At 35.8% G+C, this 7,500-nt stretch overlaps 1 protein-coding gene across 9 annotated transcripts in view; it reads left to right on the top strand.

The window, feature by feature from the left end:
* Positions 1-7,500, top strand: part of LOC135213639 (uncharacterized) — a 520,774-nt gene that overhangs the window by 229,322 nt on the left and 283,952 nt on the right. For 2 of the 9 annotated variants that reach the window (XM_064247674.1, XM_064247670.1), the window contains exons 1-2: positions 1-55; positions 2,450-2,486. The exon at positions 1-55 is cut by the window's left edge. The exons of 4 other annotated variants lie outside the window; for them this stretch is intronic. The gene's annotated coding sequence lies outside the window, so the exon portion shown is untranslated. The remainder of the gene's footprint in view (positions 56-2,449; positions 2,487-7,500) is intronic. 3 more of the 9 variants (XM_064247677.1, XM_064247672.1, XM_064247676.1) reach the window with 2 other exon arrangements.

The following is a 7,500-nucleotide window of genomic DNA, read 5'->3' as shown; positions in this document are numbered from 1 at the left end:
TGGGAGGAGAGGTACGACGTCTGTCGAGATCGCAGGACAAGTGGCTCTAGAGAGGGTGTGTTCCCTTGGACAAGTTTTTAAAACTGTTTTATTGGATATTTTTCTTCCTTTCGAGGTGTTTCGTGTTACTCGGTGCAATCGAAAGTGCGCCGAAGTATTATTTAGAGCTGTACACTGCTTTTATCATCTCGAAGTTTATTTTTAGTGTTTACTTATGGTTTCGTATACTCTTGGTATAGCACACACTCGTCCCACTGAGAGAACTGTAGAGTTTTTTAAAAAAAAGTTGACAGTTTTACTTTTTTTCTGACTTTCAACAGTTTTCTAAAGTGCTTAGAACAGCATATTTGTATGGAGTATAGATTTGAAAGTGATGTAGGCTTTTTTTTATTTTATTTTTGAGAACATCGGTTCTTTGGAAGTGCTTTGAACCGTTTATTAGTGTAGAAAATAAGTTTGTTGGAAAGTGTTTTGAAATGACTGTGCGCCTAAAACATTTAACAGCGTATACAAAAATGTTTAAAACAGTATATTTTTTCTTCACATAATAACTATCGGAATTGTTTTGAAAATTTCTTCTATTTAGTGGAAAACGTTCGCGGCTTTTATGGAAGTATTTCCAAATTTGTTTTTCAGAAAATCAGTTTTAGTTTAAAAGAATCTGTCTTTAAAACCTCTACCAGTTAATTTGAAGGCATTTTGGAACAATGTAATAATATATACCTACACATTCTCTGTGAAAGTGCTTGCATAACCAGGTTTTTAAAGATCTTCATATTGATTCACGAGAAATGCTGCGTTTAGAGCGCTTCCTACTGATTGAAAAGCGCTCTTGGCAACTTAGAATTACAATGTTGTCCAATGGAAAGTGGCTTTTGTACTTTAGATCTTAATACTCAGTCACTATAAAGTAGTCTTAGCACTTTAGAACTGTGTACTGGTTCTCTGAAAAGTATGTTTGGGAAAAAGAAGTGCTATCTAAAAATATCTTTACTGGATCAAATAGATATTATTTTTTAACATTTTCATATGTAAGAAACCATTGAAAGCAATTAGCAAAAGGCCACAGAAAAAATCAGTAATGCCAAAAGAAAAGATTAATGAAAATATACGCAGATAGAATGGAATGAATACGAAATTTAGTTAGTGAATAACCAAGTGTCAAAGGTGACGTCTCGGGGTAAACAATCGGTTATCGCATGATGGGTGGCCCCAACATAATCACAGATTCCTTTTATAGCGGAGGACAAAAAAAAAAAAAAAAAAAAAAAAAAAAAAAAAAAAGAGATGGATTCTCTCTCTCTCTCTCTCTCTCTCTCTCTCTCTCTGTCTGTCTGTCTGTCTCTCTCTCTCTCTCTCTCTCTCTCTCTCTCTCTCTCTCCGTGTATTTGAAGATTGTTCCCTAACTTAATGTTTGTTCATAGTTTAGTTTCCTGTTGTTTATATTTGTTTTTTATTATGGTGCTTGGCATAAAGTGCATAAGTATCTGAGTTCCTCACTGTGTGAAAATGGAATAACAAAACATTTCATGAAAATATATTTACTGAGAGTTCAGAGATCTCAGAAGCGTGATATCATGGAAAGATAGCGTCGAAATTCATGAAATAATATTTGAAGAGAATGAATTACTACAGAATGCGTGATTCAGAAGAGTAGAAGAATTTAATTTCGTGATAAAATGTTTGAAAGAAGAGGATTCCATAACAAACTTATTTTAAGAATGATTTCTTATCAAAATATTAAAAATGTGAGTCCATGAAAAGATGCCATTAGAGAATATTTGAAGATCGTAGTAAATAACCTCGATTAAGATGGATTTGTTGAAGACGATATTCCATCTACTGCAGCGATCTGCAATGTAAAAAAAATGTTACTTTGCGACGTAGTAACCGTTTGAATTATTTTGAAAAATATGGCGAATTAAGTGACAAGTTTTACACAAACCGTTAACCAATAAAAGATTAGTAAGAAAGAAATACAACTTATGTAGCCAATGCGGTTCCGAGGCACAATTCCGATTAACGATACTGGCTGAAGTTGAAAACCACTGCCGTGGTTTCTGTCAGATTGGAAACGATGAAATATATCGATTGTGTTGCAAAGAATACTGAACTAAAATGAGGTAATGTGAAAAGTGGGCCCCTCCCCCCTTCCTCTCTCTCTCTCTCTCTCTCTCTCTCTCTCTCTCTCTCTCATACAGATACTAAAGTGTGATGATGTGATTCTACGTGAGAGATTAATCAAAGAACTAAAGAAGAGTGACACTAGAAAGTGAGTGAAAGAGAGGAAAACAAGTAGAAAAAAAAATTAAAATGACTTTCAAATTTTATACAGCGTCTCCACGCCCACGATAATGCTAACGCTCCGAGCCCTGTTCAAGGTTTAATTAGTGCATTATAAAATACACGTGCAAGCATTTTAATGTGCAGTTTTCGACTTCCTTTACAGGTTACATTACGTCTATTCGATAAAATCCATCTAACAGGTTAGTAACAAATTTGCTGCTCTCTGTCTCTCTCCTCTTTGTATGCTACCTAAAAGTAAAGTTTATTATTATTATTATTATTATTATTATTATTATCAGTTATTATTATTATTATTATTATTATCATTATTATGTTATTCTTATTATTATCATCATTATTATTTTATTATTATTACATTCAAATGCAATAAGCTTAAAGGCCAGCAGCTTGTGAAGAAATAGACTATTAACGCAAACAACACAAAGTATAAATAACAACAAAGAAACGAACGGGTAAAACAAAAAGACAAAAAACGGAAACAGTCAAAACGAAGGGTTAAGTACACTCACATAAAATACAAAATAAGACGAAAAAATCATTCTCTCCCGTTCATTAAGTCTCCAGTACTTAGCCAATGAAAATTTAGATTTCAGTTTTGTTATTTAAACCCCCCACCCCCCCAGTTACGTATATCTTATGGCTTTTATACCTTTCTGGGTATCTTATCTTGCATTATACCTTTCTGCGTGTTCCTAATCCCCGGTCATTAAAGAAAAGACAGTATTGGTAAATAAATATCCACATTATCCGGATATCCGATCTTCCCTTTCAGTGTACAAGGGTGCCCAGACCCAGTTCTTTCCTAGTTGTCATGGAATCAAAAGCATTAGAGAGTAGTCAAAATATATGATAATAACTAAATGGATAAGGGAGATAGTACTTACCTTATTTGTATGTGGTGGTGAAATGTAGCTGTGGTTGTGGGTGTGAAGTTTTAATGGCGATAGATTAACACCTGCGTAACAAGGCAGGTAGGATAATTGGTAAGCCAAGAGACCTGGAGTGACTAATCCCCAACGTGATATGCATGGCGCAATACAGCACACAGACAAGATTTTTATTGCAAGTGTGATAATGCAGCCCGGAGAACCATCAAACGGGACCAGTAACATGAAATTTTAAAGGGCTTGGAAATCGATTACCAGATTTTTTGAAATTACAACGTGAAAGGAATTCAAAGCAATAAAAAAACAGCAACAAACTAAAAAGAAAGAAAAACACGGAAATGCATCCAAGCAGAAATATCGCTTGGCTGTTGTGGAGGGGCTTCATGTTACACAATATGAGGAGGTGGAGAAAGGGGGGTGAGGTCGAGGAGTGAGGAAAGAGGCTCCTTAGGTGGAATAGTCATAAGACCAGTCAAGGATAGTTGAATGTGTTAGGTAGAATTGATATTCACTGTTTCAATATTTTGTTTCTCTCTCTCTCTCTCTCTCTCTCTCTCTCTCTCTCAAGAGAAGAATTTATATGGCATAAGAATATTTCAGAACATTATATATAAATTCATTTGTAATGCAATCATACGCTTTCCTGTCTTCTACACAAATGAGTTGTTTTTCTCTTGTTTGTCGTTACGCCTAATCGGTATATCTTTGTGTTTGAAGACTTTTGTAGTCTTCCTGGAAGTTGATTTGTCAGTGGTGTGACCTGGGCACTATATTTTTATGCTATTCATTTCTTGATTTCGTGTCTTTATTCCCTGGAGTTTCAATAGGTATGTTCAAACTATCATAATTAGATATGTGTTGTTCTATACAATATATTATATAATGCATAATATATATTATAATATGATCTAAGATATATTCGATATAATATATAAGAAATAATATGTAATATATACTATATAACTATGCAATATAAAATATATATAATAACTAATATATAGTATATTTAATTAATACTAGCTGACCAACCCAACGCTGCCGGGAAAATTGAATGATAAACAGATAAACTATCTCTCTCTCTCTCTCTCTCTCTCTCTCTCTCGTCTCTCTCCTCTCTCTCAATCCCCCCCCCCCCCCCCCCCCCCCCACCCTCTCCTCTCTCTGCTCTCTCTCTCCTGTTAAAAAGTTAAGTATATTTTAGTTTAACCAGACCACTGAACTGATCAACAGCTCTCCTAAGGCTGGCCTGAAGGATTAGATATTTTTATGTGGCTAGGAACCAACTGGTCACCTAGCAACGGGACCTAAAGCTTATTGTGGGATTCGAACCACATTATATCGAGAAATCTCTTTTTCAACGCCTACTCTCTCTATTACTTCCTCATTAGTTTTCCTTTATGTCCATGATATTTTTCATTAACATCCTTCTCCAAAACCACATTTCTGCAACCTGTAACCTCTCCTCGTCTGCCTTCCTCAAGGTCCAAGTTTCACAGCCATACAACAACACAGACCAAACGAAACATTTCATAAACCTCCTCCTTAGATTCATAGATATTTTCGAGTTAGTGACTAATTTCTTGATCTTACCAAATGCATCTTTTGCCATGGATATTCTCTTCTTGATCTCTTTTTCTCATTTTCCATCACTTGTGGCAGTGCATCCTAAATAATTGAAACTCAGTTTGTTTAACTGTTTCAGCATTAATTCTTGGGGGGATTTCATCCTTGGTGATAACTATAACTTCTGCTTTCTTGATATTTATTGACAGACCTCTTTCTCTGTTTGATTGGTGTAAAGTACTGATTAAAGCTTGACGTTTATCATGGGAGTCTGCAACAAGTGCTGTCTCATCAGCATATCTGATATTATTAATATTGACGCCTCCATCCTTAATTCCTTCCATATCTCTGAGATCTCTCATTATCATTTCATTATATAAATTGAAGAGATCAGGTGATAACAAACAGCCCTGTCATACACCTCTCTTGATGTGCCGTCATCATTTTCTACTTTCACCGAAGCCTCTTGATTCCAATATAAATTCCTCATCAATCTTAGATCTTTCCCATCAATATTTATCTGTTCCAGTATCCTTATAAGGTCTACATGTCTAACCCGATTAAAAGCCTTTTTATAGTCAAGAAAACAAACATATAGATCCCCTTTCCCTTCTATTGCTCTCTCCATCAACATTCTCAAAATAAAAATTGCATTTCTTTTCCCTTTTATCTCTCATAAAACCACATTGTTCATTGCCAATTTCTGGGAGTATCTTATTTCTTATTCTGTTCAAAACAATCCTTAATATTATTTTTGTGATCTGACTCATGATACTGATAGTCCTGTGTTTAATGTACTCAAGTGTTCCTGGTATCTTTGGTATTGTGATAAATGCCGATTTATATACATCTGTGTTGCAGGCTCTCCATCTTCATATATTCCTTCCACTATTTCCATCAATATATTAATGATGTATTCTCCCGGAGCTACCAATAGCTCTGCTACTATTCTATGATCACCTGTTGCTTTCTCGCTTTTCATTTGTTTTAAAGATGCCTCTATCTCTGATCTGATTATGCTTGGTCCCTCTCCGTTGTCATTAAAATCTAGATATTCTACTCTGTCGTCATCAAACAATTCTCCAATATATTCTGTCCATCTTTCCAATATTTCTTTTGACTCCATTACTATAGTTCCATCCACTCTTTTGATGCTAGTGGTGATGTTTCTCTTCTCTTTAAAAGTAATTTCTCTCACCTTATCATACTTTTTCCGTTCATCCCTTTTATCCAAACCTTCCACCTCGTCACAAATCTCATCCATCCATTTCTCCTTTGCCTTTGTGCATTCCCTCTTAATAATTCTATCCAGAGCTCTATTTCTATCTTCATTTTTACCTTTTTTTTGCCTTCTTTCATCCATCATTGTCAAGATATCCTCTGTCATCCATTCTCTCCGACCTCTCGTTTCTGTTGTTGGTACTATTTCATTACCTTCTCTTATTGCATTTTCCATACTTTGCCACTTTTGTTGAGGAAGTTGGAGCACTGGCCCTTCCTCCTTAAGCTGGTCATATCTCTTTCTTACAAATATATTACATTGGTTCTTCAATTCCTCTGTTTTCAATCATTTCAGCTGCCTCTTTGATTTAGGTGTACTGTTCCTCAGATTTTTCAACTTCACCATCACTGGTACATGGTTATTATTACAATCAACTCTCGGATAGGTTATCACTTGTGTGACAGACTTCCTAAATCTTTTATTGATGGTTAGAAAGTCTATTTGGTTTCTGACGCTGTCACCAAGGCTTTTCCACATCCAGAGATTCCTTGGGTGATGCTTAAACCAGGTGTTTGATATAATCTGTTCTCTCTCTAAGCGCCAGTCTACAAATCTGTTTCCTCTCTCATTTCTTTTACCGAACCCAAAAGGTCCAACAATATCTGCTGTTCCTCCATTGACGTCACCAATAACCATAATTTCTTCATGTTCCTTGCACTTCTCTCTTGCCTGATTTAACTCCAGATGAAATTGATCAACATCCTCTTCATCATGTTCCGACATAGGTGCATATACTTGTATTATGCATGTATTGAATGGTGTGCCTTTTATATGCATCAACAAAAGCCTGTCAGATACAGCCCAATAGCCTATCAAACATGGTTTAATAGATTTGGCTAACATCACACCAGCACCTCTCTCAGCACTCTGCCCTCCCTAGTGTATGAAGGTTCCTCCTGTTGAAGTTGGAGAACATCCTACACCTGGCCATCTAACTTCACTAAACCTTAATACTTGTAGTTTCATTCTTTCCATTTCTCTCTCTACATTCATTTTCTTTCCAGCCTGATATAATGTTAAAATATTCTAAGTAGCTATCCTTATTTTTCTTGTTTTCTGTGGTTTTTGGTTTGTTAATACTTTTCTTTCATTTCTTTTTGGGGTAGTATCTTGATGACGATCAAATGCTGCCAGCACCAAGTGACTAGTTTGACCGGGCGAGACCACATCATCCATTCTAACATAGTTCCCACTAACACTTTTCATCTGCAATCTTCTATGTGACGTAGCCATGATTATTCTTGGAGGTTATACATGGTGGGGTCTCCAGTTCTCTTCCATGCTATGGGTATAAACCATAGACCTAGCCTTTCCCTATAAAGGTTGACCATACATGGCAGTAAGGGTTTTAAAATTGGGAGTTTTCCTTCTCCTTAGCCTTTAACTAAAATGTTTATCCACAAGTCAGTGGAGCTGTATCCTAGCAAGGGAGGCTTACAGGTACTACACCTTGCCCAAGGG

This window comes from Macrobrachium nipponense, chromosome 43 (genome assembly GCF_015104395.2).
Source record: "Macrobrachium nipponense isolate FS-2020 chromosome 43, ASM1510439v2, whole genome shotgun sequence".
Taxonomy (NCBI): Eukaryota; Metazoa; Arthropoda; class Malacostraca; order Decapoda; family Palaemonidae; genus Macrobrachium; species Macrobrachium nipponense.
Note: the sequence above shows the minus strand (reverse complement) of the source record. Positions and strands in the feature narration are given on the sequence as shown.